Raw genomic sequence first — 26838 nt, forward strand, 5'->3', positions numbered from 1 at the left:
GCAATCGGCTTGACTTACATACATACGAGCCAAAATCTTTCTAGTACATTGGATATACTAATTACATCAGCATGTTTCCATCGAGAATCATTTAGAAAATGGTTTCTTTGCAAGAAATATCGCCAAGGAATAAGAAATTACATCTATGTCAATTATTCATATGTGAACGAAAAAGAGATGAACAACTATATTTTACCTAAATAGTAACATTTGTGTAAATTGAATTCAATTCCGTAGGTTGACTAGTCTGCTAAGAATTAGCAATAATAGCTAAACTGCGATGGCCGAGAATCGAACTCGGGTCAATTGCTTGGAAGGCAACTATGCTAACCACTATACCACCATCGCTTGAAGTAAGTTAGCGTCATCATTTTCGTAATGTCACATCTTTTTAAATTACAGAAAATCGACCAGTATTACCACTTGATGACCTTGTATCGTGGTACATTAAGCATTCTCTATCACTATATCAAAGCAATCTCTCTAATTATGTTGCAACGCGATGATCATGTGTATTCAGATAACGATATGTTTGTCAGGAGTGGGATTTGAACCCACGCCTTCATTGAAGACCAGTATACTGCAACTTCTCTTATTGAAGCAAGGATTCCGTCCTTGAGTCTGGCGCCTTAGACCGCTCGGCCATCCTGACCACATCAGATCTACCTGAATTCCTTTGCCCTACAGATGTGGCATTAAAATTCTTCTAACTCATTCAAGATTTCCTTGCCCTAGGCGATTTATACCAGGACAACAATTGTATTACGTTCTATTGCGTTTGAATATGTATTTTTTTCGAATATGTATTATCTTGAGTCAGGTGCCTTAGACCGCTCGGCCATCCTGACCTCATCAGATCTACCTAAATTCCTTTGCATTACAGATGTGGGATTAAAACTCTTCTAACTCATTCAAGAGTTCCTTGTCCTAGGCTGTTTACACCAGGACAACAATTGTATTATGTTGTATTGATTTGGAATATGTATTTTCCCAAAGGATTTCATCTCATATTGTCTAGTGGTTAGGATACCTGGCTCTCACCAAGGAGGCCTGGGTTCAATTCCCGGTATTGGAAAAGAGGAACTGTACAATTTGGCAAGTTTTGGCCATTTTTGTCAAATACATCTGTCAAACAGTTTCTGCGTTTCTAGAACTATTGCAATCGGCTTGACTTACATACATACGAGCCAAAATCTTTCTAGTACATTGGATATACTAAGTACATCAGCATGTTTTCATCGAGACTCCTTCAGAAAATGGTTTCTTTGCAAGAAATATCGCCAAGGAATAAGAAATTACATCTATGTCAATTATTCATGTGTGAACGAAAAAGAAATGAACAACTATATTTTACTTAAAGAGTAACATTTGTGTAAATTGACTTCAATTCCGTTGGTTGACTAGTCTGCTAAGAAATAGCAATAATAGTTAAACTGCAATGGCCGAAAATCGAACTCGGGTCAATTGCTTGGAAGGCAACTATGCTAACCACTATACCACCATCGCTTGACGTAAGTTAGCGACATCATTTCCGTATTGTCACATCTTTTAAAATTACAGAAAATCGACCAGTATTGCCACTTGATGACCTTGTATCGTGGTACATTAAGCATACTCTATCACCATATCAAAGCAATCTCTCTTATTATGTTGCAACGCGATGATCATGTGTATTCAGATAACGATATGTTTGTCAGGAGTGGGATTTGAACCCACGCCTTCATTGAAGACCAGAATACTGCAACTTCTCTTATTGAAGCAAGGATTCCGTCCTTGAGTCTAACGCCTTAGACCGCTCGGCCATCCTGACCACATCAGATCTACCTAAATTCCTTTGCCCTACATATGTGGCATTAAAATTCTTCTAACTCATTCAAGAGTTCCTTGCCCTAGGCGATTTATACCAGGACAACAATTGTATTACGTTCTATTGCGTTTGAATATGTATTTTTTTCGAATATGTATTTTCTTGAGTCAGGTGCCTTAGACCGCTCGGCCATCCTGACCTCATCAGATCTACCTAAATTCCTTTGCATTACAGATGTGGGATTAAAACTCTTCTAACTCATTCAAGAGTTCCTTGTCCTAGGCTGTTTATACCAGGAAACAATTGTATTATGTTGTATCGATTTGGAATATGTATTTTCCCAAAGGATTTCATCTCATATTGTCTAATGGTTAGGATACCTGGCTCTCACCCAGGAGGCCCGGGTTCATTCCCCGGTATGGGAAAAGAGGAACCGTACAATTTTGCAAGTTTTGGCCATTTTTGTCAAATACATCTGGCAAACAGTTTCTGCGTTTCCAGAACTATTGCAATCGGCTTGACTTACATACATACGAGCCAAAATCTTTCTAGTACATTGGATATACTAAGTACATCAGCATGTTTCCATCGAGAGCAAAATTGTCCAGTTTTTCTTTTCCCATACCGCGAATTGAACCCGCCCTCCTGGGTGAGAGCCAGGTATCCTAACCACTAGACAATATGGAATGAAATCGCTTGGGAAAATACATATTCCAAATCAATACAACATAATTTGGCCATTTTTGTCAAATACATCTGTCAAACAGTTTCTGCGTTTCTAGAACTATTGCAATCGGCTTGACTTACATACATACGAGCCAAAATCTTTCTAGTACATTGGATATACTAAGTACATCAGCATGTTTCCATCGAGACTCCTTCAGAAAATGGTTTCTTTGCAAGAAATATCGCCAAGGAATAAGAAATTTCATCTATGTCAATTATTCATGTGTGAACGAAAAAGAAATGAACAACTATATTTTACCTAAAGAGTTACATTTGTGTAAATTGACTTCAATTCCGTAGGTTGACTAGTCTGCTAAGAATTAGCAATAATAGCTAAACTGCGATGGCCGAGAATCGAACTCGGGTCAATTGCTTGGAAGGCAACTATGCTAACCACTATGCCACCATCGCTTGACGTAAGTTAGCGTCATCATTTCCCTATTGTCACGTCTTTTTAAATTACAGAAAATCGACCAGTATTACCATTTGATGACCTTGTATCGTGGTACATTAAGCATTCTCTATCACTATATCAAAGCAATCTCTCTAATTATGTTGCAACGCGATGATCATGTGTATTCAGATAACGATATGTTTGTCAGGAGTGGGATTTGAACCCACGCCTTCATTGAAGACCAGAATACTGCAACTTCTCTTATTGAAGCAAGGATTCCGTCCTTGAGTCTGGCGCCCTAGACCGCTCGGCCATCCTGACCACATCAGATCTACCTAAATTCCTTTGCCCTACAGATGTGGCATTAAAATTCTTCTAACTCATTCAAGAGTTCCTTGCCCTAGGCGAATTATACCAGGACAACAATTGTATTACGTTCTATTGCGTTTGAATATGTATTTTTTTCGAATATGTATTTTCTTGAGTCAGGTGCCTTAGACCGCTCGGCCATCCTGACCTCATCAGATCTACCTAAATTCCTTTGCATTACAGATGTGGGATTAAAACTCTTCTAACTCATTCAAGAGTTCCTTGTCCTAGGCTGTTTATACCAGGAAACAATTGTATTATGTTGTATTGATTTGGAATATGTATTTTCCCAAAGGATTTCATCTCATATTGTCTAGTGGTTAGGATACCTGGCTCTCACCAAGGAGGCCCGGGTTCAATTCCCGGTATTGGTAAAGAGGAACTGTACAACTTGGCAAGTTTTGGCCATTTTTGTCAAATACATCTGTCAAACAGTTTCTGCGTTTCTAGAACTATTGCAATCGGCTTGACTTACATACATACGAGCCAAAATCTTTCTAGTACATTGGATATACTAAGTACATCAGCATGTTTCCATCGAGACTCCTTCAGAAAATGGTTTCTTTGCAAGAAATATCGCCAAGGAATAAGAAATTTCATCTATGTCAATTATTCATGTGTGAATGAAAAAGAAATGAACAACTATATTTTACCTAAAGAGTAACATTTGTGTAAATTGACTTCAATTCCGTAGGTTGACTAGTCTGCTAAGAATTAGCAATAATAGCTAAACTGCGATGGCCGATAATCGAACTCGGGTCAATTGCTTGGAAGGCAACTATGCTAACCACTATACCACCATCGCTTGACGTAAGTTAGCGTCATCATTTCCGTATTGTCACGTCTTTTTAAATTACAAAAAATCGACCAGTATTACCACTTGATGACCTTGTATCGTGGTACATTAAGCATTCTCTATCACTATATCAAAGCAATCTCTCTAATTATGTTGCAACGCGATGATCATGTGTATTCAGATAACGATATGTTTGTCAGGAGTGGGATTTGAACCCACGCCTTCATTGAAGACCAGAATACTGCAACTTCTCTTATTGAAGCAAGGATTCCGTCCTTGAGTCTGGCGCCTTAGACCGCTCGGCCATCCTGACCACATCAGATCTACCTAAATTCCTTTGCCCTACAGATGTGGCATTAAAATTCTTCTAACTCATTCAAGAGTTCCTTGCCCTAGGCGAATTATACCAGGACAACAATTGTATTACGTTGTATTGCGTTTGAATATGTATTTTTTTCGAATATGTATTTTCTTGAGTCAGGTGCCTTAGACCGCTCGGCCATCCTGACCTCATCAGATCTACCTAAATTCCTTTGCATTACAGATGTGGGATTAAAACTCTTCTAACTCATTCAAGAGTTCCTTGTCCTAGGCTGTTTATACCAGGACAACAATTGTATTATGTTGTATTGATTTGGAATATGTATTTTCCCAAGCGATTTCATTCCATATTGTCTAGTGGTTAGGATACCTGGCTCTCACCCAGGAGGGCGGGTTCAATTCCCGGTATGGGAAAAGAAGAACTGGACAATTTTGCAAGTTTTGGCCATTTTTGTCAAATACATCTGTCAAACAGTTTCTGCGTTTCTAGAACTATTGCAATCGGCTTGACTTACATACATACGAGCCAAAATCTTTCTAGTACATTGGATATACTAAGTACATCAGCATGTTTCCATCGAGACTCCTTCAGAAAATGGTTTCTTTGCAAGAAATATCGCCAAGGAATAAGAAATTTCATCTATGTCAATTATTCATGTGTGAACGAAAAAGAAATGAACAACTATATTTTACCTAAAGAGTAACATTTGTGTAAATTGACTTCAATTCCGTAGGTTGACTAGTCTGCTAAGAATTAGCAATAATAGCTAAACTGCGATGGCCGAGAATCGAACTCGGGTCAATTGCTTGGATGGCAACTATGCTAACCACTATACCACCATCGCTTGACGTAAGTTAGCGACATCATTTCCGTATTGTCACATCTTTAAAAATTACAGAAAATCGACCAGTATTGCCACTTGATGACCTTGTATCGTGGTACATTAAGCATTCTCTATCACTATATCAAAGCAATCTCTCTAATTATGTTGCAACGCGATGATCATGTGTATTCAGATAACGATATGTTTGTCAGGAGTGGGATTTGAACCCACGCCTTCATTGAAGACCAGAATACTGCAACTTCTCTTATTGAAGCAAGGATTCCGTCCTTGAGTCTGGCGCCTTAGACCGCTCGGCCATCCTGACCATATCAGATCTACCTAAATTCCTTTGCCCTACAGATGTGGCATTAAAATTCTTCTAACTCATTCAAGAGTTCCTTGCCCTAGGCGAATTATACCAGGACAACAATTGTATTACGTTGTATTGCGTTTGAATATGTATTTTTTTCGAATATGTATTTTCTTGAGTCAGGTGCCTTAGACCGCTCGGCCAACCTGACCTCATCAGATCTACCTAAATTCCTTTGCATTACAGATGTGGGATTAAAACTCTTCTAACTCATTCAAGAGTTCCTTGTCCTAGGCTGTTTATACCAGGAAACAATTGTATTATGTTGTATTGATTTGGAATATGTATTTTCCCAATGGGTTTCATCTCATATTGTCTAGTGGTTAGGATACCTGGCTCTCACCAAGGAGGCCCGGGTTCAATTCCCGGTATTGGAAAAGAGGAACTGTACAATTTGGCAAGTTTTGGCCATTTTTGTCAAATACATCTGTCAAACAGTTTCTGCGTTTCTAGAACTATTGCAATCGGCTTGACTTACATACATACGAGCCAAAATCTTTCTAGTACATTGGATATACTAAGTACATCAGCATGTTTCCATCAAGACTCCTTCAGAAAATGGTTTCTTTGCAAGAAATATCGCCAAGGAATAAGAAATTACATCTATGTCAATTATTCATGTGTGAACGAAAAAGAAATGAACAACTATATTTTACCTAAAGAGTAACATTTGTGTAAATTGACTTCAATTCCGTTGGTTGACTAGTCTGCTAAGAAATAGCAATAATAGCTAAACTGCAATGGCCGAAAATCGAACTCGGGTCAATTGCTTGGAAGGCAACTATGCTAACCACTATACCACCATCGCTTGACGTAAGTTAGCGACATCATTTCCGTATTGTCACATCTTTAAAAATTACAGAAAATCGACCAGTATTGCCACTTGATGACCTTGTATCGTGGTACATTAAGCATTCTCTATCACTATATCAAAGCAATCTCTCTAATTATGTTGCAACGCGATGATCATGTGTATTCAGATAACGATATGTTTGTCAGGAGTGGGATTTGAACCCACGCCTTCATTGAAGACCAGAATACTGCAACTTCTCTTATTGAAGCAAGGATTCCGTCCTTGAGTCTGGCGCCTTAGACCGCTCGGCCATCCTGACCATATCAGATCTACCTAAATTCCTTTGCCCTACAGATGTGGCATTAAAATTCTTCTAACTCATTCAAGAGTTCCTTGCCCTAGGCGAATTATACCAGGACAACAATTGTATTACGTTGTATTGCGTTTGAATATGTATTTTTTTCGAATATGTATTTTCTTGAGTCAGGTGCCTTAGACCGCTCGGCCAACCTGACCTCATCAGATCTACCTAAATTCCTTTGCATTACAGATGTGGGATTAAAACTCTTCTAACTCATTCAAGAGTTCCTTGTCCTAGGCTGTTTATACCAGGAAACAATTGTATTATGTTGTATTGATTTGGAATATGTATTTTCCCAATGGATTTCATCTCATATTGTCTAGTGGTTAGGATACCTGGCTCTCACCAAGGAGGCCCGGGTTCAATTCCCGGTATTGGAAAAGAGGAACTGTACAATTTGGCAAGTTTTGGCCATTTTTGTCAAATACATCTGTCAAACAGTTTCTGCGTTTCTAGAACTATTGCAATCGGCTTGACTTACATACATACGAGCCAAAATCTTTCTAGTACATTGGATATACTAAGTACATCAGCATGTTTCCATCAAGACTCCTTCAGAAAATGGTTTCTTTGCAAGAAATATCGCCAAGGAATAAGAAATTACATCTATGTCAATTATTCATGTGTGAACGAAAAAGAAATGAACAACTATATTTTACCTAAAGAGTAACATTTGTGTAAATTGACTTCAATTCCGTTGGTTGACTAGTCTGCTAAGAAATAGCAATAATAGCTAAACTGCAATGGCCGAAAATCGAACTCGGGTCAATTGCTTGGAAGGCAACTATGCTAACCACTATACCACCATCGCTTGACGTAAGTTAGCGACATCATTTCCGTATTGTCACATCTTTTAAAATTACAGAAAATCGACCAGTATTGCCACTTGATGACCTTGTATCGTGGTACATTAAGCATTCTCTATCACTATATGAAAGCAATCTCTCTAATTATGTTGCAACGCGATGATCATGTGTATTCAGATAACGATATGTTTGTCAGAAGTTGGATTTGAACCCACGCCTTCACTGAAGACCAGCATACTGCAACTTCTCTTATTGAAGCAAGGATTCCGTCCTTGAGTCTGGCGCCTTAGACCGCTCGGCCATCCTGACCACATCAGATCTACCTAAATTCCTTTGCCCTACAGATGTGGCATTAAAATTCTTCTAACTCATTCAAGAGTTCCTTGCCCTAGGCGAATTATACCAGGACAACAATTGTATTACGTTGTATTGCGTTTGAATATGTATTTTTTTCGAATATGTATTTTCTTGAGTCAGGTGCCTTAGACCGCTCGGCCATCCTGACCTCATCAGATCTACCTAAATTCCTTTGCATTACAGATGTGGGATTAAAACTCTTCTAACTCATTCAAGAGTTCCTTGTCCTAGGCTGTTTATACCAGGACAACAATTGTATTATGTTGTATTGATTTGGAATATGTATTTTCCCAAGCGATTTCATTCCATATTGTCTAGTGGTTAGGATACCTGGCTCTCACCCAGGAGGGCGGGTTCAATTCCCGGTATGGGAAAAGAAGAACTGGACAATTTTGCAAGTTTTGGCCATTTTTGTCAAATACATCTGTCAAACAGTTTCTGCGTTTCTAGAACTATTGCAATCGGCTTGACTTACATACATACGAGCCAAAATCTTTCTAGTACATTGGATATACTAAGTACATCAGCATGTTTCCATCGAGACTCCTTCAGAAAATGGTTTCTTTGCAAGAAATATCGCCAAGGAATAAGAAATTTCATCTATGTCAATTATTCATGTGTGAACGAAAAAGAAATGAACAACTATATTTTACCTAAAGAGTAACATTTGTGTAAATTGACTTCAATTCCGTAGGTTGACTAGTCTGCTAAGAATTAGCAATAATAGCTAAACTGCGATGGCCGAGAATCGAACTCGGGTCAATTGCTTGGATGGCAACTATGCTAACCACTATACCACCATCGCTTGACGTAAGTTAGCGACATCATTTCCGTATTGTCACATCTTTAAAAATTACAGAAAATCGACCAGTATTGCCACTTGATGACCTTGTATCGTGGTACATTAAGCATTCTCTATCACTATATCAAAGCAATCTCTCTAATTATGTTGCAACGCGATGATCATGTGTATTCAGATAACGATATGTTTGTCAGGAGTGGGATTTGAACCCACGCCTTCATTGAAGACCAGAATACTGCAACTTCTCTTATTGAAGCAAGGATTCCGTCCTTGAGTCTGGCGCCTTAGACCGCTCGGCCATCCTGACCATATCAGATCTACCTAAATTCCTTTGCCCTACAGATGTGGCATTAAAATTCTTCTAACTCATTCAAGAGTTCCTTGCCCTAGGCGAATTATACCAGGACAACAATTGTATTACGTTCTATTGCGTTTGAATATGTATTTTTTTCGAATATGTATTTTCTTGAGTCAGGTGCCTTAGACCGCTCGGCCATCCTGACCTCATCAGATCTACCTAAATTCCTTTGCATTACAGATGTGGGATTAAAACTCTTCTAACTCATTCAAGAGTTCCTTGTCCTAGGCTGTTTATACCAGGAAACAATTGTATTATGTTGTATTGATTTGGAATATGTATTTTCCCAATGGATTTCATCTCATATTGTCTAGTGGTTAGGATACCTGGCTCTCACCAAGGAGGCCCGGGTTCAATTCCCGGTATTGTAAAAGAGGAACTGTACAATTTGGCAAGTTTTGGCCATTTTTGTCAAATACATCTGTCAAACAGTTTCTGCGTTTCTAGAACTATTGCAATCGGCTTGACTTACATACATACGAGCCAAAATCTTTCTAGTACATTGGATATACTAAGTACATCAGCATGTTTCCATCAAGACTCCTTCAGAAAATGGTTTCTTTGCAAGAAATATCGCCAAGGAATAAGAAATTACATCTATGTCAATTATTCATGTGTGAACGAAAAAGAAATGAACAACTATATTTTACCTAAAGAGTAACATTTGTGTAAATTGACTTCAATTCCGTTGGTTGACTAGTCTGCTAAGAAATAGCAATAATAGCTAAACTGCAATGGCCGAAAATCGAACTCGGGTCAATTGCTTGGAAGGCAACTATGCTAACCACTATACCACCATCGCTTGACGTAAGTTAGCGACATCATTTCCGTATTGTCACATCTTTTAAAATTACAGAAAATCGACCAGTATTGCCACTTGATGACCTTGTATCGTGGTACATTAAGCATTCTCTATCACTATATCAAAGCAATCTCTCTAATTATGTTGCAACGCGATGATCATGTGTATTCAGATAACGATATGTTTGTTAGGAGTGGGATTTGAACCCACGCCTTCACTGAAGACCAGCATACTGCAACTTCTCTTATTGAACCAAGGATTCCGTCCTTAAGTCTGGCGCCTTAGACCGCTCGGCCATCCTGACCACATCAGATCTACCTAAATTCCTTTGCCCTACAGATGTGGCATTAAAATTCTTCTAACTCATTCAAGAGTTCCTTGCCCTAGGCGAATTATACCAGGACAACAATTGTATTACGTTCTATTGCGTTTGAATATGTATTTTTTTCGAATATGTATTTTCTTGAGTCAGGTTCCTTAGACCGCTCGGCCATCCTGACCTCATCAGATCTACCTAAATTCCTTTGCATTACAGATGTGGGATTAAAACTCTTCTAACTCATTCAAGAGTTCCTTGTCCTAGGCATTTTATACCAGGACAACAATTGTATTATGTTGTATTGATTTGGAATATGTATTTTCCCAAGCGATTTCATTCCATATTGTCTAGTGGTTAGGATACCTGGCTCTCACCCAGGAGGGCGGGTTCAATTCCCGGTATGGGAAAAGAAGAACTGGACAATTTTGCAAGTTTTGGCCATTTTTGTCAAATACATCTGTCAAACAGTTTCTGCGTTTCTAGAACTATTGCAATCGGCTTGACTTACATACATACGAGCCAAAATCTTTCTAGTACATTGGATATACTAAGTACATCAGCATGTTTCCATCGAGACTCCTTCAGAAAATGGTTTCTTTGCAAGAAATATCGCCAAGGAATAAGAAATTTCATCTATGTCAATTATTCATGTGTGAACGAAAAAGAAATGAACAACTATATTTTACCTAAAGAGTTACATTTGTGTAAATTGACTTCAATTCCGTAGGTTGACTAGTCTGCTAAGAATTAGCAATAATAGCTAAACTGCGATGGCCGAGAATCGAACTCGGGTCAATTGCTTGGAAGGCAACTATGCTAACCACTATACCACCATCGCTTGACTTAAGTTAGCGACATCATTTCCGTATTGTCACATCTTTACAAATTACAGAAAATCGACCAGTATTGCCACTTGATGACCTTGTATCGTGGTACATTAAGCATTCTCTATCACTATATCAAAGCAATCTCTCTAATTATGTTGCAACGCGATGATCATGTGTATTCAGATAACGATATGTTTGTCAGGAGTGGGATTTGAACCCACGCCTTCATTGAAGACCAGAATACTGCAACTTCTCTTATTGAAGCAAGGATTCCGTCCTTGAGTCTGGCGCCTTAGACCGCTCGGCCATCCTGACCACATCAGATCTACCTAAATTCCTTTGCCCTACAGATGTGGCATTAAAATTCTTCTAACTCATTCAAGAGTTCCTTGCCCTAGGCGAATTATACCAGGACAACAATTGTATTACGTTCTATTGCGTTTGAATATGTATTTTTTTCGAATATGTATTTTCTTGAGTCAGGTGCCTTAGACCGCTCGGCCATCCTGACCTCATCAGATCTACCTAAATTCCTTTGCATTACAGATGTGGGATTAAAACTCTTCTAACTCATTCAAGAGTTCCTTGTCCTAGGCTGTTTATACCAGGACAACAATTGTATTATGTTGTATTGATTTGGAATATGTATTTTCCCAAAGGATTTCATCCCATATTGTCTAGTGGTTAGGATACCTGGCTCTCACCCAGGAGGCCCGGGTTCATTCCCCGGTATGGGAAAAGAGGAACCGTACAATTTTGCAAGTTTTGGCCATTTTTGTCAAATACATCTGGCAAACAGTTTCTGCGTTTCCAGAACTATTGCAATCGGCTTGACTTACATACATACGAGCCAAAATCTTTCTAGTACATTGGATATACTAAGTACATCAGCATGTTTCCATCGAGACCCCTTCAGAAAATGGTTTCTTTGCAAGAAATATCTTCAAGGAATAAGAAATTACATCTATGTCAATTATTCATATGTGAACGAAAAAGAAATGAACAACTATTTTTTACCTAAAGAGTAACATTTCTGTAAATTGACTTCAATTCCGTAGGTTGACTAGTCTGCTAAGAATTAGCAATAATAGCTAAACTGCGATGGCCGAGAAGCGAACTCGGGTCAATTGCTTGGAAGGCAACTATGCTAACCACTATACCACCATCGCTTGACGTAAATTAGCGTCATCCTTTCCGTATTGTCACGTCTTTTTAAATTACAAAAAATCGACCAGTATTACCACTTGATGACCTTGTATCGTGGTACATTAAGCATTCTCTATCACTATATCAAAGCAATCTCTCTAATTATGTTGCAACGCGATGATCATGTGTATTCAGATAACGATATGTTTGTCAGGAGTGGGATTTGAACCCACGCCTTCATTGAAGACCAGAATACTGCAACTTCTCTTATTGAAGCAAGGATTCCGTCCTTGAGTCTGGCGCCTTAGACCGCTCGGCCATCCTGACCATATCAGATCTACCTAAATTCCTTTGCCCTACAGATGTGGCATTAAAATTCTTCTAACTCATTCAAGAGTTCCTTGTCCTAGGCGAATTATACCAGGACAACAATTGTATTACGTTCTATTGCGTTTGAATATGTATTTTTTTCGAATATGTATTTTCTTGAGTCAGGTGCCTTAGACCGCTCGGCCATCCTGACCTCATCAGATCTACCTAAATTCCTTTGCATTACAGATGTGGGATTAAAACTCTTCTAACTCATTCAAGAGTTCCTTGTCCTAGGCTGTTTATACCAGGAAACAATTGTATTATGTTGTATTGATTTGGAATATGTATTTTCCCAATGGATTTCATCTCATATTGTCTAGTGGTTAGGATACCTGGCTCTCACCAAGGAGGCCCGGGTTCAATTCCCGGTATTGGAAAAGAGGAACTGTATAATTTGGCAAGTTTTGGCCATTTTTGTCAAATACATCTGTCAAACAGTTTCTGCGTTTCTAGAACTATTGCAATCGGCTTGACTTACATACATACGAGCCAAAATCTTTCTAGTACATTGGATATACTAAGTACATCAGCATGTTTCCATCAAGACTCCTTCAGAAAATGGTTTCTTTGCAAGAAATATCGCCAAGGAATAAGAAATTACATCTATGTCAATTATTCATGTGTGAACGAAAAAGAAATGAACAACTATATTTTACTTAAAGAGTAACATTTGTGTAAATTGACTTCAATTCCGTTGGTTGACTAGTCTGCTAAGAAATAGCAATAATAGCTAAACTGCAATGGCCGAAAATCGAACTCGGGTCAATTGCTTGGAAGGCAACTATGCTAACCACTATACCACCATCGCTTGACGTAAGTTAGCGACATTATTTCCGTATTGTCACATCTTTTAAAATTACAGAAAATCGACCAGTATTGCCACTTGATGACCTTGTATCGTGGTACATTAAGCATTCTCTATCACTATATCAAAGCAATCTCTCTAATTATGTTGCAACGCGATGATCATGTGTATTCAGATAACGATATGTTTGTCAGGAGTGGGATTTGAACCCACGCCTTCACTGAAGACCAGCATACTGCAACTTCTCTTATTGAAGCAAGGATTCCGTCCTTAAGTCTGGCGCCTTAGACCGCTCGGCCATCCTGACCACATCAGATCTACCTAAATTCCTTTGCCCTACAGATGTGGCATTAAAATTCTTCTAACTCATTCAAGAGTTCCTTGCCCTAGGCGAATTATACCAGGACAACAATTGTATTACGTTCTATTGCGTTTGAATATGTATTTTTTTCGAATATGTATTTTCTTGAGTCAGGTTCCTTAGACCGCTCGGCCATCCTGACCTCATCAGATCTACCTAAATTCCTTTGCATTACAGATGTGGGATTAAAACTCTTCTAACTCATTCAAGAGTTCCTTGTCCTAGGCTGTTTATACCAGGACAACAATTGTATTATGTTGTATTGATTTGGAATATGTATTTTCCCAAGCGATTTCATTCCATATTGTCTAGTGGTTAGGATACCTGGCTCTCACCCAGGAGGGCGGGTTCAATTCCCGGTATGGGAAAAGAAGAACTGGACAATTTTGCAAGTTTTGGCCATTTTTGTCAAATACATCTGTCAAACAGTTTCTGCGTTTCTAGAACTATTGCAATCGGCTTGACTTACATACATACGAGCCAAAATCTTTCTAGTACATTGGATATACTAAGTACATCAGCATGTTTCCATCGAGACTCCTTCAGAAAATGGTTTCTTTGCAAGAAATATCGCCAAGGAATAAGAAATTTCATCTATGTCAATTATTCATGTGTGAACGAAAAAGAAATGAACAACTATATTTTACCTAAAGAGTAACATTTGTGTAAATTGACTTCAATTCCGTAGGTTGACTAGTCTGCTAAGAATTAGCAATAATAGCTAAACTGCGATGGCCGAGAATCGAACTCGGGTCAATTGCTTGGAAGGCAACTATGCTAACCACTATACCACCATCGCTTGACATAGTTAGCGACATCATTTCCGTATTGTCACATCTTTAAAAATTACAGAAAATCGACCAGTATTGCCACTTGATGACCTTGTATCGTGGTACATTAAGCATTCTCTATCACTATATCAAAGCAATCTCTCTAATTATGTTGCAACGCGATGATCATGTGTATTCAGATAACGATATGTTTGTCAGGAGTGGGATTTGAACCCACGCCTTCATTGAAGACCAGAATACTGCATCTTCCCTTATTGAAGCAAGGATTCCGTCCTTGAGTCTGGCGCCTTAGACCGCTCGGCCATACTGACCACATCAGATCTACCTAAATTCCTTTGCCCTACAGATGTGGCATTAAAATTCTTCTAACTCATTCAAGAGTTCCTTGCCCTAGGCGAATTATACCAGGACAACAATTGTATTACGTTCTATTGCGTTTGAATATGTATTTTTTTCGAATATGTATTTTCTTGAGTCAGGTGCCTTAGACCGCTCGGCCATCCTGACCTCATCAGATCTACCTAAATTCCTTTGCATTACAGATGTGGCATTAAAACTCTTCTAACTCATTCAAGAGTTCCTTGTCCTAGGCTGTTTATACCAGGACAACAATTGTATTATGTTGTATTGATTTGGAATATGTATTTTCCCAAAGGATTTCATCCCATATTGTCTAGTGGTTAGGATACCTGGCTCTCACCCAGGAGGCCCGGGTTCAATTCCCGGTATTGGAAAAGAGGAATGTATAATTTTGCAAGTTTTGGCCATTTTTGTCAAAAACATCTGGCAAACAGTTTCTGCGTTTCCAGAACTATTGCAATCGGCTTGACTTACATACATACGAGCCAAAATCTTTCTAGTACATTGGATATACTAAGTACATCAGCATGTTTCCATCGAGACTCCTTCAGAAAATGGTTTCTTTGCAAGAAATATCACCAAGGAATAAGAAATTACATCTATGTCAATTATTCATATGTGAACGAAAAAGAAATGAACAACTATATTTTAACTAAAGAGTAACATTTGTGTAAATTGACTTCAATTCCGTAGGTTGACTAGTCGTCTAAGAAATAGCAATAATAGCTAAACTGCGATGGCCGAGAATCGAACTCGGGTCATTTGCTTAGAAGGAAACTATGCTAACCACTATACCACCATCGCTTGTCGTAAGTTAGCGTAATCATTTCCGTATTGTCACATCTTTTTAAATTACAGAAAATCGACCAGTATTACCACTTGATGACCTTGTATCGTGGTACATTAAGCATTCTCTATCACTATATCAAAGCAATCTCTCTAATTATGTTGCAACGCGATGATCATGTGTATTCAGATAACGATATGTTTGTCAGGAGTGGGATTTGAACCCACGCCTTCATTGAAGACCAGAATACTGCAACTTCTCTTATTGAAGCAAGGATTCCGTCCTTGAGTCTGGCGCCTTAGACCGCTCGGCCATCCTGACCACATCAGATCTACCTAAATTCCTTTGCCCTACAGATGTGGCATTAAAATTCTTCCAACTCATTCAAGAGTTCCTTGCCCTAGGCGAATTATACCAGGACAACAATTGTATTACGTTCTATTGCGTTTGAATATGTATTTTTTTCGAATATGTATTTTCTTGAGTCAGGTGCCTTAGACCGCTCGGCCATCCTGACCTCATCAGATCTACCTAAATTCCTTTGCATTACAGATGTGGGATTAAAACTCTTCTAACTCATTCAAGAGTTCCTTGTCCTAGGCTGTTTATACCAGGACAACAATTGTATTATGTTGTATTGATTTGGAATATGTATTTTCCCAAGCGATTTCATTCCATATTGTCTAGTGGTTAGGATACCTGGCTCTCACCCAGGAGGGCGGGTTCAATTCCCGGTATGGGAAAAGAAGAACTGGACAATTTTGCAAGTTTTGGCCATTTTTGTCAAATACATCTGTCAAACAGTTTCTGCGTTTCTAGAACTATTGCAATCGGCTTGACTTACATACATACGAGCCAAAATCTTTCTAGTACATTGGATATACTAAGTACATCAGCATGTTTCCATCGAGACTCCTTCAGAAAATGGTTTCTTTGCAAGAAATATCGCCAAGGAATAAGAAATTTCATCTATGTCAATTATTCATGTATGAACGAAAAAGAAATGAACAACTATATTTTACCTAAAGAGTAACATTTGTGTAAATTGACTTCAATTCCGTAGGTTGACTAGTCTGCTAAGAATTAGCAATAATAGCTAAACTGCGATGGCCGAGAATCGAACTCGGGTCAATTGCTTGGAAGGCAACTATGCTAACCCCTATACCAACATCGCTTGACGTTACTCAGCGACATCATTTCCGTATTGTCACATCTTTTTGAATTACAGAAAATTAACCAGTATTACCACTTGATGACATTGTATCGTGGTACATTAAGCATTCTATATCACTATATCAAAGCAATCTCTCTAATTATGTTGCAACGCGATGATCATGTGTATTCAGATAACGATATGTTTGTCAGGAGTGGGATTTGAACCCACGCCTTCATTGAAGACCAAAATACTACAACTTCTCTTATTGAAGCAAGGATTCCGTCCGTGAGACTGTCGCCTTAGACCACTCGGCCATCCTGACCACATCAGATCTACCTAAATACCTTTGCCCTACAGATGCTGCATTAAAATTATTCTAACTCATTCAAGAGTTCCTTGTCCTAGGCTGTTTATACCAGGACAACAATTGTATTATGTTGTATTGATTTGGAATATGTATTTTCCCAAGCGATTTCATCCCTTTTTGTCTAGTGGTTAGGATACCTGGCTCTCACCCAGGAGGCCCGGGTTCAATTCCCGGTATGGGAAAAGAGGAATGTAAAATTTTGCAAGTTTTTGCCATTTTTGTCAAATACGTCTGGAAAACAGTTTCTGCGTTTCCAGAACTATTGCAATCGGCTTGACTTACATACATACGAGCCAAAAACTTTCTAGTTCATTGGATAAACTAAGTACATCAGCATTTTTCCATGGAGACTCCTTCAGAAAATGGTTTCTTTGCAAGAAATATCGCCAAGGAATAAGAAATTACATCTATGTCAATCACAAATGTGCTGTGTGGAAAATTCCTTTTTCGCTTTAGAATCAACCTCGCGTATGCTTTTACCTGTAAACACGTATTGTTTATAAAAATGCATGCCCCATAAATACGAGAAGACGCTTGTTTTTCTTTTTTTGGTGGCAACCGGCGAGGCGGCGCCACCTCCAAATCCACCCATGACTCTTCAGGAGGAGACTCACAAAGCTGTGAAGCATGCTGCCGAAACTTTTAGGAATAAGCATCAGAGAGCTTTACTTGGCAGTTCTTCAAACTCTAATTAATTTGACTAAGGTAAGGATTGGTTACACTTTAATAACTAAAAAATAAAAAAATGTGTTGCATTATTGTTTTTAAATGTCAATGGTGTACAAGAGAATCAGCTTTTGCACCATTCCAAAATTTAATAACTGAAATAACCAACCAAGAAAATGTCGATGTCCGTTCTTCTAGGATCACTACTTCCTCAAAAGGATCATTTTACGAAAAATGCTGAACATGTGAAATTAAATTTCGTCGACAGGTACAAAAAAGGTCTTGAATTCAAATTAGATTTATTGTGACTATATTTTTTCTTCGTATAGATTTTGGTCTGTCCTAACCATTAGACAGAAGGACTAGAAGAAATTTCTGGTAAAGTTTTGAAAACTCCTAAGTGTTTACGTCTTCGTGTATGAAAGCTGTTATTTATAGAGAAACACGATTTTTTCCGGGGAACCCATGAAAAAATGGACCTGCAATCTGTTGGAAATTGTCTAATCAAAACTATTTAGTCAGACCTTATCTTTTGTCGCTGATCTGCCAATTCTTATCTTTTGTGTCGTGTAGATCTGTTTGTATGAATGTGTTGAAGAATTGCTAACTTCTAAAACACAATTACATAGATTTAGTTGTGTTTTACATTACGAAAATCAGTCAAGTTACCAATATTAAATGTCGCCCTCTTTTCATGTAAAGTAAAGATTTTTACAAATTTCGTAACGGTGAGGCAATAGTTTGGACACGTACAAATGGTATCCCTGACCCATTCGACCAGTTCAAAAACCAACACTCTGATTGAAACTTTCTACATTACAATTGTATTTTAGAAATTGTAATGTAGCACAACACATTTTTAAGTAACAGTAATACTTTGGCAATGCAGTCGTCACAGCAAACGAGTCCATCTTCTTCACATATTTTTGTCCTCTCTCCAAGATAATGAGACAGCATTGAATTGCGACAAAAAGTAATTACTATGATTACTTTGAAACAATAATTACATTACGACGAGGATATGATTACTATGTTTGTTCACACCAATTCAAAATGCGTCATCTGTGAATAAACAACCGGAAACGTTACTCACAACAAAGCAAATTTACAAAATGTTTCAATTTTTAACATAAGGGATTTAAATTTTAAAAAACAATACCTTGCATAGACCCACCATTCGATTTGGCTGAGTAGAATTTCTCTCGCTATCGGGTAGACCAGCATGATATGGTGCCGGGGAGAAACCAAATTTGGAGAAGGATTATAGCTTCAATTGCTTCTTCATCTTTTCCAAATTTCTTCTGATCAATTGGGAAAATAGATACGCTGACCAATGAAATGTAACGATCAAGGGTGCTGTTTAACACTTCGTATTCCTGTTATTGCAATACGCGAAAATCATGGCAATAACTTTAAAAAACAAAAAAAGCAATTGTCACTTTTGCTGATGAACAATCACTCGCTTCCAAAGTTTCCAACCATGAATATATTGACTCATACAGATTAAAAGAGCAATGAACAGCACTAAGAGTATAAAAAACAATTGTTTGAGCCATCATCTTATTTCAATTAGACACCACAAATGAAAATAACCCTAAAATAACATTTACTGATAGGTGTACTTGTGATGAAACATTAGAATCGGTATAATTATTCATTTCTTGCACTTCTTTTAATACATGTAAAAAATATTTGATGAAAAGTAAATACGAAAAGAAAAAATCAAAAAATAAAATTGTTTTCCAAGATTACTCCTATCCCCCAATATCCTTCTTCCCATACTTATGCGATTCGCTATTCACCATCGTAACAGACCCAATCACTCTTGAATACCTCGTTAGTAAACATGAATCGACAAGCCGCCTAACAAGATGGGCTATCTACTTTCAACAGTTCGACATGGAGATCAAATACTGGCCCGGAAAACTGAATCTAATGCTGATGCGTTTAACCGCATACCGGTATACCTGATTGTGTCTAATAATCGCAATTGACGAATGGATAATCGCTCAACACAAAGAAAGTTTCTGCCAAATATTAATGGTAGAAAAAAATAAGCCAAAGAAATTCGACCAGGAAGACAAATTTCAAATCCTACCCAAAAGCCTTCTGGCCTCTCCAGGAGGAAGGATAGTAGTACTTGCGAAACTATGCAAGGTAATCCTGGTAACTTTTCACAGCCATGAATTAGCAGCTCATCAAGGTATTGAAAAGACTGTAGAAAACATGCGTGGTAAATAATTTTGGCCAAAATTAGCAAAAGATGTTCGGATTCAAATAATAAATTGCCTGATATGTGCTAAAAGGAAAGTTTCCGGGACCTGAAAAACTCCTCTCCAACCATTCCTCATTGCAGAATACAACTGGCAATGAATGACGCGAGATACTCAGGGCCCCGTATGTTTCAGCAGTCAAAAGGGTAATACCCATATCTATTGGTCATAAAACGTAATCTTAACGCAATACGTAACTCGCTAATCGATCGCATTCCCACTGAAAAGCACAACAGCCCAATCATGGGAAAATTTACCAACATGTGTTGAACGAATAAGGTATTCCTTCTGAAATCCTAACTGACGAAGGTTCCAACTTCATGTCAAACGCAAAAAACTCGGAATCAAACAACTCCGTACAACAATTTTTTTCATCCACAATGGCAGGGTCGAACAGTGAACATCAAACAATCATTGATATGGTTACTTTACCCCAGAGAACAAAGCGTGAAGAGAATTCTTTCAGCATTGGACCAGAAGCAAACCAAAATCTTCTGGATTTCACAACATTGATTAATCGTCTGTAAGTTCAACGTAAAGAAGTAACATTTCTTCTTGAAGCTCGCGTATTCGTGGAATCAACCGTAAAAAATTTAACCGTGGTTACAGCGAATCACACAAAGCAAAAGAAACTCTGGTAAGGCACTCTATAAAACCCGTTTCAGTAAAGAAAATTTGCATTTTATTATATGAAAATAGATACTAAAAACGCCGTTGTAGACGACTCTGCAATTTCTGATTCCCTTTGCAACCTTCATATAGTGAACTAGCAAGTTGCCTCAAAGAAACTGATTCGGAGGTTTAACCATAAAGCCTTACAGTTCATATCATATCGCATCAGGAGCATGCATTCAATGGATGTTGTAGTAAAATCAAGCGTTCACACTGCTGGTAACCCGTTACCATTTATTGTTTTAATTACATTAAATTAAACGTTAATCATATTTTCTGTCAGATGGGATACTGTCAGATGACGTGGGTTTCGGGAAAATGCGGTCTATGATAGCATTGATCGTACGTTAAAAATAAATGCCGAGTTGAATCAATTTTCTGGTGTAATAGCTTTAATTTTCTGTCCTAAAATTGTCGTAGCGAAAGCGAGTCATCCGCTATACGATTTTCTTTAAACATGTTTTAGCATGAATTGATTGATCATTTTTTTTTTAAATATGTATTTTCTTGAGCCTGGTGCCTTAGACCGCTCGGCCATCCTCACCTCATCAGATCTACCTAAATTCCTTTGCATTACAGATGTGGGATTAAAACTCTTCTAACTCATTCAAGAGTTCCTTGTCCTAGAATGTTTATACCAGGACAACAATTGTATTATGTTGTATTGCTTACTAATATTTATTTTCCCAAGCGATTTCATCCCATATTGTCTAGTGGTTAGGATACCTGGCTCTCACCCAGGTGGTCCGCGTTCAATTCCCGGTATGGGAAAAGAAGAACTGGACAATTTTGCAAGTTTTGGCAATTTTTGTCAAATACATCTGGCAAACAGTTTCTGCGTTTCCAGAACTATTGCAATCGGCTTGACTTACATACATACGAGACAAAATCTTTCTAGTACATTGGATATACTAAGTACATCGACATGTTTCCATCGAGACTCCTTCAGAAAATGGTTTCTTTGCAAGAAGTATCGCCAAGGAATAAGAAATTACATCTATGTCAATTATTCATGTGTGAACGAAAAAGAAATGAACAACTATATTTTACCTAAAGAGTAACATTTGTGTAAATTGACTTCAATTCCGTAGGTTGACTAGTCTGCTAAGAAATAGCAATAAGAGCTAAACTGCGATGGCTGAGAATCGAACTCGGTTCATTTGTTTGGAAGGCAACTATGCTACCCACTATACCAAGATCGCCTGACGTAAGTTAGCGTCATCATTTCCGTATTGTCACATCTTTTTAAATTAAAGTAAATCGACCAGTATTACCACTTGATGACCTTGTATCTTGGTACATTAAGCATTCTCTATCACTATATCAAAGCAATCTCTCTAATTATGTTGCAACGCGATGATCATGTGTATTCAGATAACGATATGTTTGTCAGGAGTGGGATTTGAACAGACGCCTTCATTGAAGACCAGAATACTTCAACTTCTCTTATTGAAGCAAGGATTCTGTCCTTGAGTCTGGCGCCTTAGACCGCTCGGCCATCCTGACCTCATCAGATCTACCTAAATTCCTTTGCCCTACAGATGTAGCATTAAAATTCTTCTAACTCATTCAAGAGTTCCTCGCCCTAGTCGATTTATACCAGGACAACAATTGTATTACGTTCTATTGCGTTTGAATATGTATTTTTTTTAATATGTATTTTCTTTAGTCAGGTGCCTTAGACCGCTCGGCCTTCATCAGATCTACCTAAATTCCTTTGCATTACAGATGTGGGATTAAAACTCTTCTAACTCATTCAAGAGTTCCTTGTCCTAGGCTGTTTATACCAGGACAACAATTGTATTATGTTGTATTGCTTACTAATATTTATTTTCCCAAGCGATTTCATCCCATATTGTCTAGTGGTTAGGATACCTGGCTCTCACCCAGGTGGTCCGCGTTCAATTCCCGGTATGGGAAAAGAAGAACTGGACAATTTTGCAAGTTTTGGCAATTTTTGTCAAATACATCTGGCAAACAGTTTCTGCGTTTCCAGAACTATTGCAATCGGCTTGACTTACATACATACGAGACAAAATCTTTCTAGTACATTGGATATACTAAGTACATCGACATGTTTCCATCGAGACTCCTTCAGAAAATGGTTTCTTTGCAAGAAGTATCGCCAAGGAATAAGAAATTACATCTATGTCAATTATTCATGTGTGAACGAAAAAGAAATGAACAACTATATTTTACCTAAAGAGTAACATTTGTGTAAATTGACTTCAATTCCGTAGGTTGACTAGTCTGCTAAGAAATAGCAATAAGAGCTAAACTGCGATGGCTGAGAATCGAACTCGGTTCATTTGTTTGGAAGGCAACTATGCTACCCACTATACCAAGATCGCCTGACGTAAGTTAGCGTCATCATTTCCGTATTGTCACATCTTTTTAAATTAAAGTAAATCGACCAGTATTACCACTTGATGACCTTGTATCTTGGTACATTAAGCATTCTCTATCACTATATCAAAGCAATCTCTCTAATTATGTTGCAACGCGATGATCATGTGTATTCAGATAACGATATGTTTGTCAGGAGTGGGATTTGAACAGACGCCTTCATTGAAGACCAGAATACTTCAACTTCTCTTATTGAAGCAAGGATTCTGTCCTTGAGTCTGGCGCCTTAGACCGCTCGGCCATCCTGACCTCATCAGATCTACCTAAATTCCTTTGCCCTACAGATGTAGCATTAAAATTCTTCTAACTCATTCAAGAGTTCCTCGCCCTAGTCGATTTATACCAGGACAACAATTGTATTACGTTCTATTGCGTTTGAATATGTATTTTTTTTAATATGTATTTTCTTTAGTCAGGTGCCTTAGACCGCTCGGCCTTCATCAGATCTACCTAAATTCCTTTGCATTACAGATGTGGGATTAAAACTCTTCTAACTCATTCAAGAGTTCCTTGTCCTAGGCTGTTTATACCAGGACAACAATTGTATTATGTTGTATTGATTTGGAATATGTATTTTCCCAATGGATTTCATCCCATATTGTCTAGTGGTTAGGATACCTGGCTCTCACCCAGGAGGCCCGGGTTCAAATCCCGGTATGGGAAAAGAGGAATGTAAAATTTTTCAAGTTTTGGCCATTTTTGTCAAAAAAATCTGTCAAACAGTTTCTGCGTTTCCAGAACTATTGCAATCGGCTTGACTTACATACATACGAGCCAAAATCTTTCTAGTACAGTATCTTTCAAAAAAATCCGAAAACGATTTTTTTTCAAATAGCCTAATTTAATGTTAATTATTTTTTTTTAACTTCCAACATTTTACATAATGTGTAGAATTGATTACTTTACAAAGTTCATGTTTTAAAATTAAGCATAAAATACAAAAATATTTTTAAAAAATAAAAAAAGTGACGGAAGCATTCGGATTTATATGAAAGATACTGTACATTGGATATACTAAGTACATCAGCATGTTTCCATCGAGACCCCTTCAGAAAATGGTTTCTTTGCAAGAAATATCGCCAAGGAATAAGAAATTACATCTATGTCAATTATTCATATGTGAACGAAAAAGAAATGAACAACCATATTTTACCTAAAGAGTAACATTTGTGTAAATTGACTTCAATTCCGTAGGTTGACTAGTCTGCTAAGAATAAGCAATAATAGCTAAACTGCGATGGCCGAGTATCGAACTCGGGTCAATTGCTTGGAAGGCAACTATGCTAACCACTATACACCATCGCTTGACGTAAGTTAGCGTTATTATTTCCGTATTGTTACATCTTTTTAAATTACAGAAAATCGACCAGTATTACCACTTGATGACCTTGTATCGTGGTACATTAAGCATTCTCTATCACTATATCAAAGCAATCTCTCTAATTATGTTGCAACGCGATGATCATGTGTATTCAGATAACGATATGTTTGTCAGGAGAGGGATTTGAACCCACGCCTTCATTGAAGACCAGAATACTGCAACTTCTCTTATTGAAGCAAGGATTCCGTCCTTGAGTCTGGCGCCTTAGACCGCTCGGCCATCCTGACCACATCAGATCTACCTAAATTCCTTTGCCCTACAGATGTGGCATTAAAATTCTTCTAACTCATTCAAGAGTTCCTTGCCCTAGGCGAATTATACCAGGACAACAATTGTATTACGTTCTATTGCGTTTGAATATGTATTTTTTTCGAATATGTATTTTCTTGAGTCAGGTGCCTTAGACCGCTCGGCCATCCTGACCTCATCAGATCTACCTAAATTCCTTTGCATTACAGATGTGGGATTAAAACTCTTCTAACTCATTCAAGAGTTCCTTGTCCTAGGCTGTTAATACCAGGACAACAATTGTATTATGTTGTATTGATTTGGAATATGTATTTTCCCAAAGGATTTCATCCCATATTGTCTAGTGGTTAGGATACCTGGCTCTCACCCAGGAGGCCCGGGTTCAATTCCCGGTATGGGAAAAGAGGAATGTATAATTTTGCAAGTTTTGGCCATTTTTGTCAAATACATCTGGCAAACAGTTTCTGCGTTTCCAGAACTATTGCAATCGGCTTGACTTACATACATACGAGCCAAAATCTTTCTAGTACATTGGATATACTAAGTACATCAGCATGTTTCCATCGAGACTCCTTCAGAAAATGGTTTCTTTGCAAGAAATATCACCAAGGAATAAGAAATTACATCTATGTCAATTATTCATATGTGAACGAAAAAGAAATGAACAACTATATTTTAACTAAAGAGTAACATTTGTGTAAATTGACTTCAATTCCGTAGGTTGACTAGTCTGCTAAGAATAAGCAATAATAGCTAAACTGCGATGGCCGAGTATCGAACTCGGGTCAATTGCTTGGAAGGCAACTATGCTAACCACTATACCACCATCGCTTGTCGTAAGTTAGCGTCATCATTTCCGTATTGTCACATCTTTTTAAATTACAGAAAATCGACCAGTATTACCACTTGATGACCTTGTATCGTGGTACATTAAGCATTTCTCTATCACTATATAAAAGCAATCTCTCTAATTATGTTGCAACGCGATGATCATGTGTATTCAGATAACGATATGTTTGGCAGGAGTGGGATTTGAACCCACGCCTTCATTGAAGACCAGAATACTGCATCTTCTCTTATTGAAGCAAGGATTCCGTCCTTGAGTCTGGCGCCTTAGACCGCTCGGCCATCCTGACCACATCAGATCTACCTAAATTCCTTTGCCCTACAGATGTGGCATTAAAATTCTTCTAACTCATTCAAGAGTTCCTTGCCCTAGGCGAATTATACCAGGACAACAATTGTATTACGTTCTATTGCGTTTGAATATGTATTTTTTTCGAATATGTATTTTCTTGAGTCAGGTGCCTTAGACCACTCGGCCATCCTGACCACATCAAATCTACCTAAATACCTTTGCCCTACAGATGTGGCATTAAAATTATTCTAACTCATTCAAGAGTTCCTTGTCCTAGGCTGTTTATACCAGGACAACAATTGTATTATGTTGTATTGATTTGGAATATGTATTTTCCCAAGCGATTTCATCCATTTTTGTCTAGTGGTTAGGATACCTGGCTCTCACCCAGGAGGCCCGGGTTCAATTCCCAGTATGGGAAAAGAGGAAGGTAAAATTTTGCAAGTTTTTGCCATTTTTGTCAAATACGTCTGGAAAACAGTTTCTGCGTTTCCAGAACTATTGCAATCGGCTTGACTTACATACATACGAGCCAAAATCTTTCTAGTTCATTGGATAAACTAAGTACATCAGCATTTTTCCATGGAGACTCCTTCAGAAAATGGTTTCTTTGCAAGAAATATCGCCAAGGAATAAGAAATTACATCTATGTCAATCACAAATGTGCTGTGTGGAAAATTCCTTTTTCGCTTGAGAATCAACCTCGCGTATGCTTTTACCTGTAAACACGTATTGTTTATAAAAATGCATGCCCCATAAATACGAGAAGACGCTTGTTTTTCTTTTTTCGGTGGCAACCGGCGAGGCGGCGCCACCTCCAAATCCACCCATGACTGTTCAGGAGGAGACTCACAAAGCTGTGAAGCATGCTGCCGA

At 38.1% G+C, this 26838-nt stretch overlaps 15 non-coding genes across 15 annotated transcripts; 2 read left to right on the forward strand and 13 right to left on the reverse strand.

Moving 5' to 3' along the window:
* Nucleotides 1-276: 276 nt before the first annotated feature.
* Nucleotides 277-348, reverse strand: Trnag-ucc. Its single transcript has one exon. It is a non-coding gene; the product is annotated as a tRNA-Gly (tRNA).
* Nucleotides 349-4286: 3938 nt separating this feature from the next.
* On the reverse strand, nt 4287-4405 carry Trnal-caa. Its single transcript has 2 exons — nt 4368-4405; nt 4287-4331 (listed from the first exon to the last, which is right to left on the reverse strand). It is a non-coding gene; the product is annotated as a tRNA-Leu (tRNA).
* Nucleotides 4406-5443: 1038 nt separating this feature from the next.
* Trnal-caa lies at nt 5444-5562 on the reverse strand. Its single transcript has 2 exons — nt 5525-5562; nt 5444-5488 (listed from the first exon to the last, which is right to left on the reverse strand). It is a non-coding gene; the product is annotated as a tRNA-Leu (tRNA).
* Nucleotides 5563-6600: 1038 nt separating this feature from the next.
* Trnal-caa lies at nt 6601-6719 on the reverse strand. The gene is made up of 2 exons: nt 6682-6719; nt 6601-6645 (listed from the first exon to the last, which is right to left on the reverse strand). It is a non-coding gene; the product is annotated as a tRNA-Leu (tRNA).
* Nucleotides 6720-8914: 2195 nt separating this feature from the next.
* Nucleotides 8915-9033, reverse strand: Trnal-caa. Its single transcript has 2 exons — nt 8996-9033; nt 8915-8959 (listed from the first exon to the last, which is right to left on the reverse strand). It is a non-coding gene; the product is annotated as a tRNA-Leu (tRNA).
* Nucleotides 9034-10971: 1938 nt separating this feature from the next.
* On the reverse strand, nt 10972-11043 carry Trnag-ucc. The gene has a single exon. It is a non-coding gene; the product is annotated as a tRNA-Gly (tRNA).
* Nucleotides 11044-11228: 185 nt separating this feature from the next.
* On the reverse strand, nt 11229-11347 carry Trnal-caa. Its single transcript has 2 exons — nt 11310-11347; nt 11229-11273 (listed from the first exon to the last, which is right to left on the reverse strand). It is a non-coding gene; the product is annotated as a tRNA-Leu (tRNA).
* Nucleotides 11348-12386: 1039 nt separating this feature from the next.
* Nucleotides 12387-12505, reverse strand: Trnal-caa. The gene is made up of 2 exons: nt 12468-12505; nt 12387-12431 (listed from the first exon to the last, which is right to left on the reverse strand). It is a non-coding gene; the product is annotated as a tRNA-Leu (tRNA).
* A 1038-nt stretch (nt 12506-13543) lies between these two features.
* Trnal-uaa lies at nt 13544-13662 on the reverse strand. The gene is made up of 2 exons: nt 13625-13662; nt 13544-13589 (listed from the first exon to the last, which is right to left on the reverse strand). It is a non-coding gene; the product is annotated as a tRNA-Leu (tRNA).
* Nucleotides 13663-14443: 781 nt separating this feature from the next.
* Nucleotides 14444-14515, reverse strand: Trnag-ucc. Its single transcript has one exon. It is a non-coding gene; the product is annotated as a tRNA-Gly (tRNA).
* A 1341-nt stretch (nt 14516-15856) lies between these two features.
* Nucleotides 15857-15975, reverse strand: Trnal-caa. Its single transcript has 2 exons — nt 15938-15975; nt 15857-15901 (listed from the first exon to the last, which is right to left on the reverse strand). It is a non-coding gene; the product is annotated as a tRNA-Leu (tRNA).
* A 1038-nt stretch (nt 15976-17013) lies between these two features.
* Nucleotides 17014-17132, reverse strand: Trnav-cac. Its single transcript has 2 exons — nt 17095-17132; nt 17014-17058 (listed from the first exon to the last, which is right to left on the reverse strand). It is a non-coding gene; the product is annotated as a tRNA-Val (tRNA).
* Nucleotides 17133-23785: 6653 nt separating this feature from the next.
* Trnae-cuc lies at nt 23786-23857 on the forward strand. Its single transcript has one exon. It is a non-coding gene; the product is annotated as a tRNA-Glu (tRNA).
* Nucleotides 23858-25153: 1296 nt separating this feature from the next.
* Nucleotides 25154-25225, forward strand: Trnae-cuc. Its single transcript has one exon. It is a non-coding gene; the product is annotated as a tRNA-Glu (tRNA).
* A 358-nt stretch (nt 25226-25583) lies between these two features.
* On the reverse strand, nt 25584-25655 carry Trnag-ucc. The gene has a single exon. It is a non-coding gene; the product is annotated as a tRNA-Gly (tRNA).
* Nucleotides 25656-26838: the final 1183 nt, after the last annotated feature.

This window comes from Daphnia pulex, chromosome 3 (genome assembly GCF_021134715.1).
Source record: "Daphnia pulex isolate KAP4 chromosome 3, ASM2113471v1".
In the NCBI taxonomy this organism is placed as follows: domain Eukaryota; kingdom Metazoa; phylum Arthropoda; class Branchiopoda; order Diplostraca; family Daphniidae; genus Daphnia; species Daphnia pulex.